This window comes from Haliotis cracherodii, unplaced genomic scaffold, assembly GCF_022045235.1.
Source record: "Haliotis cracherodii isolate W230 unplaced genomic scaffold, xgHalCrac1.p SCAF_17, whole genome shotgun sequence".
Lineage (NCBI taxonomy): Eukaryota > Metazoa > Mollusca > Gastropoda > Lepetellida > Haliotidae > Haliotis > Haliotis cracherodii.
In genome coordinates this window covers 24,576,893-24,591,993 of record NW_027266272.1, presented here as the reverse complement: position 1 = coordinate 24,591,993, position 15,101 = coordinate 24,576,893, and the positions used below count along the sequence as shown (strand labels likewise).

Here is a 15,101-nt window from a genome sequence, read left to right as displayed (position 1 = left end):
GCTTATTGTTAATCAAACATGTATATTGATGTTGTGAGATCATGTAACATGTCTTACATGCTTGGGGCAGCACACGAACATATACAATTAGAAGTGACATGAAACAGCATATTAAGCTTGATTATTTACAAAATAAATTCAAATATGGACCCAAGGAGAAAAAATTTTGAATACCCACGGACAAATATCAATACCCAATTCGAATGTGAGTAAAATACTCAATGGATCAAAACATTATTTGGAGCTCTGTTGCAAGGACCAATTCTGACCCGGAATCTCCACTGGCGAGTAATTTTACATAATCATAGGGTGAGGTGAGGTGAGGTGAGGTGGGGTGGGGTGGGGTGGGGTGGGTTGGGTTGGGTTGGGTTGGGTTGGGGTGAGGTGAGGTGAGGTGAGGTGAGGTGAGGTGAGGTGAGGTGAGGTGAGGTGAGGTGAGGTGGGTTGAGGTGAGGTGAGGTGAGGTGAGGTGAGGTGAGGTGAGGTGAGGTGAAATGGGGTTTGAAGTCGCGTCCAAGATTATTGTACTTATATAGCGACGTGCATGTACGTGTGTGTGTTTGTGTGGCTGCTTGTACTAGTCCAGACTGATGACGATTTATAGTGCTAGCTCACTGAGATACCATGCCACAGTTTAACACAAATACCCCACTCAGACACAGTATACTGACTCCAAGCCGACCAGTTTCACCGAAGTTGTAAACGTCTGAGACCTGCATCACTTCAGGCTTTCCTCCCACATTAAGCTGACACGCCGCGATATAACTGGAATACTGTTAAAAGCGGCGTTAAACTCAACTCACTCACTCACTCACTCACTCACTCACTAATATGAGGGAGGTAAGGAAATTACATCCTTCCACAAAATCCACAAAATTTATTACTAACTAAATATGTAAACTAATTAATCTAAACTAACTAGTCAAACATGACAGGTTGTAGCATATGCTAACAAAGTATGATGGCAGCAGGCAATACAAAGTGCTGTAAATATTCATTCTCATTAAAATCAGATCTTAGTTTTCGCTACCGCTAAACAAAGATCTGAGGACATCCCATTACGGGTCACATCAGACCGACCTTGCGCGAACTTTGACCGACCAATGGAATGCCCAATCAGAAGGCAGCTTTCTCGTGCTTTATGGCACTAATTTCAAATTGGCGACTACGCTTCGAAACATATTTTGACAAATTCTCAATTATAAATTTGAAACCTGAACGAAAGAACATTCTGGAATGACTAACAGATGGTCTAGATTGTATGGATTCAGTCGTTAAACCCGTAACTATCGTTCGGAGTTAAAGTTTTCGAGTCTGCATGATTAGAAATCACATTCCGACTGTCACTTTCATTATCTGGTAAGCAATGCTCTGATTGGTCAGATGAAAGGTCGTTCTGACTTGACCCCTAATGGGAAGTCCTCAGATCTTTGTTTAGCGGTAGCGAGAACTTAGGTCTGATTTAAATGAGATTGTGTAAATACTAAACCCAGTCGCAGACTGGTCAATAACGGAACAAACATATATTCCGCAGAACTAATAAATATAAACATCACAAACATATTGTATTAACATGGACTAATAATATTACATGTAAATCACCAATGCTTGCAATCTTCAGAAACAATCTCAGCTGATGAAACAATCTTATATGATGATTATGTGTTTATGGTATGAATGGTAGTGCGCAGTCTTTCTCATCTTCCTGAGGCAAGGGAATTAAGTGACTCCAAAAATCCAGTTTCCACCCTTGCCGAACTAGGCTGCAATTATGGAGTAACATTTTGGCTGAACTAACGAGTCTATGGATATGCCAATCAAAATCGTGTTACGAACTAGACATCCGGTTCGTAAACAACATGGATTACAAGGTACAAATTTTGGTTGACTGCAGGATTTGCAAAGCATGTGTATCGCCATTGGGGCGTCGACAGATGTTTTGCAAATTCTTACAGGTCTTTCATGAAGGTACTCACGTGAGTTGATGCACTTCGCGGGGTAAGACCCGTTTTATTACAATATAGATCTTTATTAACGAGCAGATTATCTTGGTTGAGCGCTGCCATTTTGTTTGACTCAAATGAAAGTTAAATGAGAGATGGATTCTAATTGGTCAATAGGAGGAACATAGAAGGAACATTACTCGTAATAGCCACCAGCCTAGTTCGGCAAGGGTGGAAACTGGACTTTTATAGTCCGATAACGCCCTTGCCATGGGAAGATGAGTTTTTCTCAGTTTAAACAAAACATCAACAATGAAATGTCTGCTCAAATTTCACTTACAGTACGTGCCGAATCTGTCACGGAACACATATCACATTTAAAGCCAATAGGAGTCACAATCTACCTCTGACACGCATCTGTCATGATGACAGGACATCTTTGTATGCACTGTCACCGTCGGGGTTCAACTTGGGGCTTCCTCACTCACTCTCCATCCCACCAAGATGGCATTGTAACAGTGGTATCATTCAACTCAGTTTTTTTCACCAAAATAATATTCTAATAAGAGCCCCCTATTTCCAGATTTGAGAGCGCCCTGGGCGCTTATTACGTCGAATACGGTAATATATATATGTATATGCACCAAGGCTGGGATGAGTCCAAATTTACTACCCGCGTACCTCACCCCCTATTTCCCGTCCGCGTCGGGTCTCAAGGAGTTGGGATCAAAATGTCTGAAAGGGGATTCTTTTACCCCAGCCTTGGCCAAAACTATTCAGATCCTTGTATCAAACAATCAGAGTGAGTGAGTGAGTATGGTTTTCCGCCGCTTTTAGCAATTTTCCAGCAATATCACGGTGGGGGACACCAGAAATGGGCTTCACACAATGTACCCATGTCGGGAATCGAACCCAGGTCTTCAGCGTGACGAGCGAAAGCTTTAACCACTAGGCTACCCGACCGCCCCTCAAACAATCAGATCATGCATATACACTGAAGTTGACTGAAGCTTTATCTTTACTCAAACATATACAAGTCAAAAGGAATGTGTGCATCGTCAGAAAGAGCTATAGTGAGTTTTTGTCATTAAAAAATCTATCACGTGACTAACGACGGGTCAGGGTAGTCCTGTAGGTACCCGGGTCCTACCCATGACCCACCCGCCCTGAGTACCCAAGTTACCCGTGCCAGCCCTAATATGCACTACCCGGTACATATAAGGACATGTACCAACACTATCATAGAACTATGTACCTAATAATCAACTCACTAATACAAGTAACAAAGCACTAATGTGACATTGATTAATGTTATTTGCATACTCGTATATGCAGGGGGTCGGCGTTCGGTTCTCAGTAGGAAGTGACAACTTGGAGACGATGGCTTGCGGTATATACAATTTTACTTTATACAGGTAGAGATATACATAGAAAAGACATTATGTGCCAGGTCAGCACATAGTGGTAGTGGTTGTTGTCTTGGTGCCCCGGAGCACCCAGCCTAACCATACTAGGGTAAGGGTAAGACCTTTCTTTTTTCCATTTCTCTCTCTGATTTTCATCTCTGTACCAAGGCTTATATAGCCAAGGTCACCTGACATTTAGTAAGTCATAAATATAAACAACAGTTATTCATCAGTGACATACTTGTACATCTCGTTCATGATGGCAGACAGTCGATGTACAATACAATGGGGATTAACATTTAGGATTAGCACCGTATAAATAATGGCAATTAAGTGTTTTAAGGCATATAGATGTCATGGCTCCAGGGTACAATGGTTGTCGTAAATCAGTTGCTATGACACAAAACTTAGTGTACTCAAGGGTGGTCGGGTAGCCAAGTGGTTGAAGCATTCGCTCGTCACACCGAAGACCCGGGTTCGATTCCGGACATGAGAGAACAATGTGTGAAGCCCATTTGTGGTGTCCCCCGCCGTGATATTGCTGGAATATTGCGGCGTAAAACCAAACTCACTCACTCACAAGTGTACTAAAATGCTACTGTACACTACATTACTGACATCAGTAGCTGTAAGCAATAACTGGCCAAGCTGCGGCTGGACCAGAGCACCGTTCCACAAAGCGATCTTAGTGCTACAACTATCGTAAGTCAGTGCTAAAGTATGGGAGTTACAATCACCTTAGCGCTTAGATGGCTTTGTCAAACAGGGCCCAGAGCACTAAAGACCTTAATTAACTACACCCCATACCTTAACTAAGGATCAGTAGAGAGTGCTCAGGTTTGTTTAAGGAGCTACTACCATACGTAACTCAATTATTTCCTAAATTTAAAATATGTAAGTTAAAATGCACAATAACTACATCCTGCTACAATTATGTTCTTCAGTAGTTCCTGTCATTGTTGTATAAGGTCTTAAAAAAACAGTTGCTGTTCTTCAGTGTGTTACTGTTACTGTTAAATTGAGTTCCTTGAAAACTATGCCCAGCAAAATCTGTTTCCTGTTCTTTGTCTCTATCTTTATCACAAGCAGGGATCTGGAAATCGGTCTGTGCACCGGACCTGTCCGATTGTGACTGCAAAATGTCCGATTTGAAATAGCGCAAACCGGACATTCTAAAATTTGGTCAACATCAATATCACAAGCACACTGACCTACATCCTGATAGGTTGAAATTCTATATATTAGATCTATGTATTAATCAAGTGTTGTAGCCTATTAACCCTTTCGCCCCGACTGCCCGATTTATCGGGCAGCATAAACCGTGTCCCAGTACCCGGCTGCCCGAAAAATCGGGCGAGAACTGTCCAAGCCACACACGGCTGCCCGATAAATCGGGCGGCGCGAGCGTGTTTACAAAATCGCTCTTTCTACTTCCTTTCTCGTGTGTAATCTCGTTCTAAATATGGAAACGAGATCTACACGTGATTGACACATCATTCTATGGAATTTCCCCGTCTTTTTGGCGCGAAAATCGCGGATGTCACCTGTTTTCGCGACAGGTATTTTTCTCGCTCGAATCGTAAATCAAGCGTAATGGCGGCCAACTACGATTCGGATAGCGATCAGATGATTAACAACGACTCTATCGGGAATAATACTGTGTTTGAATTGAATAATTTAAGCGAAGGGGAGAGGGAATTTCGCGAAGATTTTGGTGAAGATTTTGACGGTTTCGACGAGGTGTCCCCCCCGCCAACTTTCAAGAATGGGAGTGGCAGAGGGACCACAACAGCTGAGACATGAGGGATTTTGAAGAGGCGACTGGACTCAAGAATATATATATTGACACGGTGAGTGAAGAGTCATGCTATTGATTTTTTCCAACTGTTTTACAATGATTCTGTGTTTGAACAGATTATCAGTGCGACGAATGAGAATGCAGCCTACACGTGAATGAGCGATCACAACAACAACAAAGGTGAGTGGCATGACGTATTTGTTTCTTTTTTTTTCTGATCGCAATCCGAATTGTAGTTTGCCGGTTTGTCGTATGTCCTTATATTTCGCTCAATTTGAATAAAATTTATTTCTATATTCATGTTTGTTCTCTTGTTTTTTACATCTTAATTTAAATTTTAGTAACTGTATAAATTATTTATTTATTAATTGATTTAATAAAGTACTGATTTAATTTATTATGCAGTTGTAAATAGCAGTGTATTGTAAATATGTTATCACAACTTTTATATTTGCAGAACTTGAATTTACGATCTTTCTGTCCTTTTACAATCTTTCCCTCTTCAGATCAATCTGTGATATCTTCCCTGTGATGTCATTCTTATAGTAGCTGTGGTTCAATGTTCAGGTAATGTGATAAATTACTTTTTAAAAACTTAAATACTTAATTTTTGTTTCAAATCCTGAAAAAGAACAAAATAAATCAAATATTTGTTTTTACCTGTGTTAACAAGTTTACCTGCGTTAACAAGTTTACCTGTGTTAACAAGTTTACCTAAGAGGCTGTAGGTGTATCATAAGTAATATGTGACATCAGTATAGAAAACAAAGTCAGTACCAAGAGTTGTAAACTTGTTTATTTGTTTACAGATGTGCATGAAGAGAATTTACCTGTAACACCTGGGATTACCTGTGCCGTCCAAGATGACAAGACCACTGTGTTATGTTTACCTTGTATCTGTGATTTATTTTTGTGATTTTTAATACAATTTGAGCCAAAATTCATTGTCTGTTTTCATTTTTTCAGTGTTTTCAAGTTTTATTTCACTTGTAAACACCTGTAATTAGATAATGACAAATGTTAGAGACAATAACAACAAAGAATATTAAAGTATACTTAATCCTCTTTACAATGGTATATGATAAATGTATATTAAAAGCAAGTTTCTGGTAGAAAAAGTGCATCAAAAATGATGGTGTGATTTTCCAATAATACTGCCAGGGAGGCCAGTGTACAGGCCTTGTCAGTGTCAGGGACTGCAGGGTTTCAAGGGACATAACTCTGGGGCAGCCAGTGATGAAAGCGTTAAACACATCGTAGATCTATCCCTTCAGCGAATTCAGGTGAACAAAAAGGTATAACAAACTTGGTCGACAAAAATATGAAATTTGATATAAAAATTCGCTAGACATGATGATTTACTATCTAAATTGTATTTCCTGCTCTCCAACGCATTGTTTTATATGCAGAGGTTAAGATTACCGTGTGTATTTTCTCATGAACTAAGCTGGAAATAGCAATCAGCTGTGCGCACGTTCTCGCAACAATCCACCGGTGATTCGGTCAAAAAGTACCCAATTATACAACTTCAAAGAAATTTGATGCAAAGGTCGGAACAAACTGTATCTGAAATTAGGATTTTATCAGGAATGATATTTTTTAAAATCGTGTTATTTTAGTTGCGGCTTTTACTATATACATTTATAATTATAAGAACCATAAACGTAACACTTTGGTACAGTCGATTGCTATTGCAGGATATTTCTACGTATGGACCAATTTGACCAATCACCCTTGGGACTTCCCGCGCTACATGTATTTCAATGGCGAAAACGTAATGCTGACATATAACAGTCACATTGCCACAAATATGACTTTTAACGAGTCAAAGTATGGCATTTATGATAAATGTATCCATTCTCTGGCAACTAAAGTTTGTTTCAAGGCGTCAAAAGCGGTAATCTGACCGTGGTTGCTGTCAGTAACAGTGAGTTGTGCGATCTAGCGATCACTTCACACACGATTTCGGCAAAATTAACGCAGAGAATATGGAATGGAATTTTGAAAAAATTGATCAAATATATTACAAACATTAGTCCAGATATACAATGAACACAATTTTTTAACCAGATAGCATAATAATGAGATTGCATATTACAGTTCGGATTTGTTGACTGGTAATTCCGGTGTTACATGCTCGCGGTGATCAGCTGATAATGTTTTTTGAGATGGGGTAAAAACATAGTGTCAGTGGAAACCTTGAGTTTATAAAAAATGTAAAGCAATTTTGTGAGCCAATTGTTACCGTGCGCTATAACCGAAGTATTAAAGGCCAGAATAGCGAGGGAACACTATATATGTTTTGAAAGTGATGCTTGAGTTTATTCTTTTTGTTCATCCAAACATATGAGGTGGGCATCAACAAAATGCAAATGTCCGATTGACAAAAAAATATTTCCGGATCTCTGGTCACAAGCACTTCATGAACTGTTTGATTTCTGAGCAGCAAATGACCAATGAAAAGAGTGAGTGAGTGAGTGAGTTGGGTTTAACGCCGCTTTTAACAGTATTCCAGTTATATCACGGCATGTCAGCTTAATGTTGGCGGAAAGCCCGAAGTGATGCAGGTCTCAGACGTGAAACCCATGAGCACGGGTATGGTGCTGACAAACCTAGAAAGATAATCGTGGCAAACCGGGATTCGAACCCACAATGATAGGTTTCTGGCGTGACCAAGGGACGCAACTCTGCACAGCGAATCACGGCGCCCTAGACGACTGGGCCACCCATGCCCCCACCAATGAAAAGAAGGTAAACAAAATCTCACAGAAGGTTAGAAAGAAAGCTCTTCCCCTGTTACACCCAATACAACCATTCATAAACATCTAGTTGTATCACGTCTCTAAAGGGGAAGTGATTTTGCAGCAATCTCTTTGTGAAATCATGTTGTAAATAAACAATATTCTGCTTCTTCAAGAATATAATGGTATCTGTAGCATGTCATTTTGACGGTTATACTTGTTAGATGTTGTATTCAAAAGGTGGGATGTCAGCATTATCGAAAACAGCTGCATGCAGCTATCCCGTAGCTGATCTTTAAGATTTCTGTCGGCCTGTGTGAAATTTATTACTACCGTTTTCGACGTAATAAGCGCCCACAGAGATATTTGCTAATATATTGGCATGTGAACAAACCCAATTAGCCCCCTTCTGATTGATCAATGTACACAAGACTTATTTATTCGCGTATAATATGCACTCGTGTGTTATATGCACCCTTAATTATGGGCAAATAAATTCTGGAAAAACATATCTGTTGTATATCAACATTTCAGGCTGTCAGCATAAACCACGAAATTTATTTTTAACTGTTTTTTTCACCAAAATAATATTCTAATAAGAGCCCCCTATTTTGAGAGCGCCCTGGGCGCTTATTACGACGAATACGGTATCTGACGACTGTCTAACCGAAAATTAAATTGTTACACTGAAACTGATAAATTTGAATCAGACATTGATGTGACTCACATACCTTGGAGCAACAGATAACTTTGCTTTGTAAATGTGTTAAATCGTAAAGAGTTAAGTAAATCTGAGAAAAATGAATTCTACTCTTGCTTGTATATATATACAAAGGGTCCTGAAACTTTCAAGATGGCTGGTTACGTTTTTACCAGCCTGCATGGTTTGTCGGAAATAACAGTTATGTCCGACACAGATCTGAGGAATCTGGGATTTAAAACCAAGAGGGTAAGATTATGGCACTCCCAGAGGATGTAGCACAGGATGTCTGTCATATTGATGACGTGGTTTATATAAAACTCTGAAAGTAAGTTTTGTGTTCTTGTTTGTTTTGTGTGTAAAGTCACACTCGGCAATGTTCCAGCTGGTCTGGACCAGACAATCCAGTGAGTGACATCATGAGCATTGATCTACGCAATTGGGATGCAATGACTTGCAATGAGTTAGTGAGTGAGTTTGGTTTAACGCCGCTTTTAACAGTTTTCCAGTTATATCACGGCGTGTCAGCTTAATGTGAGAGGAAAGCCCGAAGTGATGCAGGTCTCAGACTTTTACCACTTCGGTGAAACCCACGAGCATGGGTATGGTGCTGACAAACCTAATAATCGGGGCCAACCGGGATTCGAACCCACAATCATAGATTTCTGGTGTGCCCAAGGGACGCAACCCTGCATAGCGAATCGCGGCGCCTTAGATGACTGGACCACCCGTGCCCCACTCCTACATATTAAACAGTGGTTCGTATTACAGTGGTTTATAATGTAAGGTACAACACCACACATATATCTGTCTTTTGGTCTGTGAAAACTTGGGTTTGTATATACAGTTTTTGACGTAATAAGCGCCCACGGCGATATTTGCTAATATATTGGCACGTGAACAGTCCCAATTAGCACCCTTTCCGATTGATCAATGTAAACAAGACTTATTCATAATACGCACTGCTGTGTTATATGCACCATTAATATGGGCAATTAAATTCTGGAAAAATATATCTGCCGTACGTAAACATTTCAGGCTGACAGCATAAACCACGAAACTTATCTTTCAACTCTGTTTTTTCCACCAAAAAAATATTTTAATAAGAGCCCCCTATTTCTAATTTTGAGAGCGCCCTGGGCGCTTATTATGTCAAATACAGTATTATGGGTTAACTAACTTGTGCACATTAATATTTTACTAATTTATAAGTATTAATACTACCATCATTTAGAACAACAGCCACATACAACACATACAGTCAAGTCTCGTTAATCTGACATGGTTGGCTGAATATGTTGGAATAACAAGTATGTCCGAAAAACAAAATTAGGCAGTGTCAACATTCATGATCGAAAATCTGACAACTACACAATAGATAACAATACAAACACATAATAGAATAAGGAACAATTCAGAGAGGTTATCATGGGAGTGTGTTTGGGGATAGTAAATATCCTGTATTTAGGAATAAACATTGTATTTAGCAAGCTCTGGCAACATCTAAAATATTAAAAAAGTAAGTTAGCATGCAATGTACTTGTGGATTAGGAAACACATCCTAGTGCTGGGTCGATAGTATTACAGTGTTTTGCTATCATTTAGTTTGATTTGTCTTGTAGTTTGATATTTCATCCTTGAACCATGTCTCAGTCGCCATCTGAAGGACTTGATTCCTTTCTTGAACGTTTCAAGGAGTATAAGGTGTGATACCTTAAGGCAAGACTGAAGATGAACTGTGTGTGGGCGTGTGCATGAGAGTGAGTGAGTATGGTTTTACGCCGCTTTTAGCAATATTCCAGCAATATCACGACAGGGGACACTGAAATGGGCTTCACACATGGTACCCATGTCGGGATTCGAACCGGGGCTTGTGCATGAGTGTGTGTGTGAGTGTATGTGTGAATGTGAGAGTGTGTGTGAGAGAGGTGTGAGTGTGTGAGAGAGAGTGAGTGAGTGAGTGAGTGAGTATAGTTTTACGTCGCTTTTAGCAATATTCCAGCAATATCACGGCAGGGACACCAGAAATGGGCTTCACACATGTGTGAGAGAGAGAGAGAGAGAGTGTGTGTGTGTGTGTGTGTGTGTGTGTGTGTGTGTGTGTGTGTGTGTGTGTGTGTGTGTGTGTGTGTGTGTGTGTGTGTGTGTGTGCGTGCATGTGAGAGGGGTGTGTGAGAGTGTGTGTGTGTGAGAGTGTGTGTGTGTGAGTGAGTGTGTGCATGTGTGAGTGTGTGTAAGAGAGAGTGTGCATGCGTGTGAATGTGTGGGTATGTGTGGGTATGTATGGTATGTGGTGTGAAGTGTTGTTGTGAGCGTGACTGTGTTTGGTTGGTGCATGCGCGGTGCGTGAGATCTATTCATGAAGCTACAAGCTGCCCCACTGAAAACCCGATGATGTCGACATATTGGATATACATTCCCAGTGATCACGTGGCATTTGTAGCCCGAGACAAAGGAAGGATGAGCCATCAGCAGCAAATGTCAAACGATTTTGTCAATCACAGGAAATGACAGTTGCTAATAATGGCAACGAAAGTGATTTAATCTACACAATATCTAAAAGCGATTTAGCTAAAGTTGTATTGAAATATTTGATAGAGTTTCAATACAAAATACATGATAAAGGTCCACCAGTTTTAACAAACCAAAAAATCTTGTATGACATACTAGCTTTGTCTCTCTGTGGTAACAAATTTGGACAAAAACACTAAAAAGGCTAAAACAAGATTTTTTAAAAATCATTTTGTGGCATGTCAATGATTAAAAAATATTATTTTGGTTTTGCCAGGTAAACAAATTTTGTTTGATTATATCATGCCTGGATTAAAACAGAAACGTGTTTACTTCCCCATCATTGCTGCACTTTGCCTGCCTACTGGTAAGACAGAAAGGAAAAAGAAATGGCTGCATTCTATATGATGGTGGTCTGTAAATAATTGGGTCTGAACCAGACAATCCAGTGACTGATGTCATGAGCATCGATCCCGCAATTGGGATACAATGATATGCATCATGCAAGTCCCTGAGTTGGACCACACACTCGATTTAGTTGCCTCTTGTGACAAGCAGAGGTTGTTGGGAGCTATATTCTTAAGAGGAATCCACCATTGGTCCTGTCAGAGAGATGTGAGATGAGAGAGACGGCTAAAAAACATTAAGTTAATCCCTTTAGATCCTCCTGAATTACTCTCAACATATACACTTAGGCCCGAGTGAGTGAGTGAGTGAGTGAGTGTTACGCTGTTACTGGACATGGCGTAATCTCCCATGGGGAGGGACGTCTGCCAGGAAGGCGGACTTGGAGATTGGAGCAGTCATGTAATTGTCTTCCAGATTACCAATCCTTGTTTTTGTACAAAAATACCATCCTGTTGCAGTGAGTGAGTGAGTGAGTGAGTGAGTGAGTGAGTATGGTTTTTATGCCACTATATCGATATTCCAGCAATATCACACAGCGAGGGACACCAGAAATTGACTTGACACATTGTACTCATGTCGGGACTCAAACCCGGGTCTTGGTGACCAAACGCTTTAACTACTAGGCTACCCGACCGACTCCTGATTTTAAGAAACAATGCAACTATGGGTCTGTAATTTATTATTGCTCCAGGGGTCATGAGGGGTCTGAGGCACTGCAATGCACTGTTTAGAGTTACGTCCCTTAGGTGTACCAGAAACCTATCAACGTGGATTGGAATGGTGACTTTCCCCAAACTAGTGCTCGTGGGTTTCAGCAAAGTTGTAAACATCTGAAACATTTATCACAACACCATGCCTTGATGTAGCTCCTCGTATATATAACATGCACCACTGCAACCTGGTATCGAAAAATACAACCTAATTGTCATGTCAATATCCACCAAGTGCATGTCAAAACATTTCAAATGTCACATTAACCCTTACCTTTCCACACAACAATGATCTTTGAACACACTCAATACCTTTAAGCTTTAGGAACCATTTCATCTACATCACTACCGTATTTGATGTAATAAGCGCCACACTCCAATAAGCACCCACGGCGATATTTACTGATACATTGGCTAGTAAACAATCCCAATTAGCACCCCTTCCGATTGATCAATGTACATAAGACTTATTTATTTGTGTATAAAACGCACTCATGTGTTTTATGTACCCTTAATTATGGGCAATTAAATTCTGGAAAAAAATATCTGTCGGATATAAACATTTCAGGCTGTCAGCATAAACCAGGAAATTTACGATCTTACAACTCTGTTGTTTTTCACCAAAATAATAGTCTAATACGAGCCCCCTATTTCTAATTTTGAGAGTGCCCTGGGCGCTTATTAGGTCGAATACGGTAATCACTGTGTTATGTGAAATTTGTCAGACTGTCTTGGGCTGGATGCTGTCTTACAGTGAGTACTTCAAGGTCATGTGCATATGTTCCTGTCACGTTTAAAAGGAGTGCGTCATTAATGCAAGTGATATCATGACGTCAGAGATCTGAAATTTTATATATTATGACTAGTTTGTGCACGTTTGTTTCAACTTTCATAAACTTATTGGACCAGGGTGCAACCTGGATTTGTCTGGTGCAACTAGGTGTTCATGACCACATGCACCTGGTGCAAGTTAAATCAAATGCTGTATTCGACGTAATAAGCGCCCCGCTCTAATAAGCGCCCACGGCAATATATTGGCCAGTGAAAAATCCCAATTAGCACCCATTCCGATTAATCAATGTACACAAGACTTATTTATTCGCGTATAATACGCACTCATGTGTTATGTGCATACTTAATTATGGGCATCTGTCGTACATAAACATTTCAGGCTGTCAGCATAAACCACGATATTTATCTTTCAACTCTGTTTTTATCACTAAAATTATATTCAAATAAGAGCCCCCTATTTCTAATTTTGAGAGCTCCCTGGGTACTTATTACGTTGAATACAGTACTTTAAATTGAGCCCTGCCTTGGGCAATCCCCATCAAGCTGACACACCATGATGAAACTGAAACACTGTTCAAATCGGCATTAAGCTAATCTCCCTAACTCACTCACTCACTCACTCACAAATGTCGAGAGGTATCTTCATGTCACTTCATACAAGGCTTTTGGTTTGGTTTGGTTGTTGCTTAACGCTGCACTCAGCAAATATTCCAGCTATATGACGGCGGTCCGTAAATAGTCGAGTCTGGACCAAACAATCCAGTGATTGATATCATGAGCATCGATCCAGACAACTGGGATCAATGACATGCATCAACCAAGTCAGCAAGCCTGACCACCCGATCCCGTTAGTCACCTCTTACGACAAGCACAGTCGCCTTTTACGGCTAGCATGGGTTACTGATGACCTATTCTACCCCTGATCTTCACAGGTTTCATACAAAGTGATGAAGTTCAAATTCTTTATCTTAAACTGTTTCATTACCATTATATTTTCCTTTTTCAAATTTAAGCATTTTTTCAATTATTCGTGAACATTTTTATATAAATATCAAATTTCGGCTTATTGTTATTGTTAAGTCCAAATCTGGAAATAAATTAGTCTCAAAGTTAGCTAATTCTTAAAAATAATCAATAGTTTTTCTATTATAAACACTATTAAAGAACCATAATTGAAAGAAGTGATATCGGCTTAACAAAAGAACTGTTTGTTTGTTTGTTTGTTTGTTTAATTCTTGTTTTAAGTTGCACTCAGCATTGGTGGGCAGTCGGGTAGCCTAGTGGTTAAACCGTTTGCTCGTCACGCCGAAGACCCGGGTTCGATTCCCGACATGGGTACAATGTGTGAAGCCCATTTCTGGTGTCCCCAGCTCTGATATTGCTGGAATATTTCTAAAAGCGGCGTAAAACCATACTCATTCATTTATTCATTCCAGCTTTATGACAGCCAAAAGAACAGAAATTTTTATGTATAAAATGATTCCCAAATCACTTCAGTGTTCAGTACATACCAATCTTGAATATCTTGTATACAAACTGATCCAATTCTTTCATATTACTATAGCAAATCGGTCATGCCACAACAGTCTAACCATAGGAATATTACACGAAAGAATCAGGTGTTCCTATCTTCTTTGGTCTAGCATATGCGATTAATCTAGAAATAAAGAGCCTGAACAATTTGCATGCATTATTTCGTTCTGAAACACGACAAAACTAACCTGTACATTAGAATAATCCGAAACTGGAATATTCCCCTTCACACACCAGGCCAGCAACAATTAGAAAATCTGTATTTCCGTCATGCAGTCATCATCCCTCTTGCTTATCTTTATCCTCCACAACTGTCCTGGATGCTTACATTTCGCAAAACGTAGTGACCTTTGACACGTGACCTTCTTCTGATTACATCAACCACAAGGCTGCGATGCTCCTCACTTCCTGTTAGTGTTTGGGTCATGAATTTCAAGTGGCGACTCCTTGTAAAGTCTGCCTTTCATAACAGTCGGTAAGCCACAATACTTTGTGGGCAACAATCTACTTGATTTAGGGTAACATTTTCAGTAAAATAGTTTAAAAGTTCGTTTTTGTT

General features: G+C 39.9%; 1 protein-coding gene across 1 annotated transcript in view; it reads right to left on the bottom strand.

Moving 5' to 3' along the window:
- The window catches only part of LOC139464984 (melatonin receptor type 1C-like), a 182,619-nt gene extending 167,780 nt beyond the window's left edge, over nt 1-14,839 (bottom strand). The window contains exon 1 of the mRNA XM_071246635.1: nt 14,731-14,839. The gene's annotated coding sequence lies outside the window, so the exon portion shown is untranslated. The remainder of the gene's footprint in view (nt 1-14,730) is intronic.
- Nucleotides 14,840-15,101: the final 262 nt, after the last annotated feature.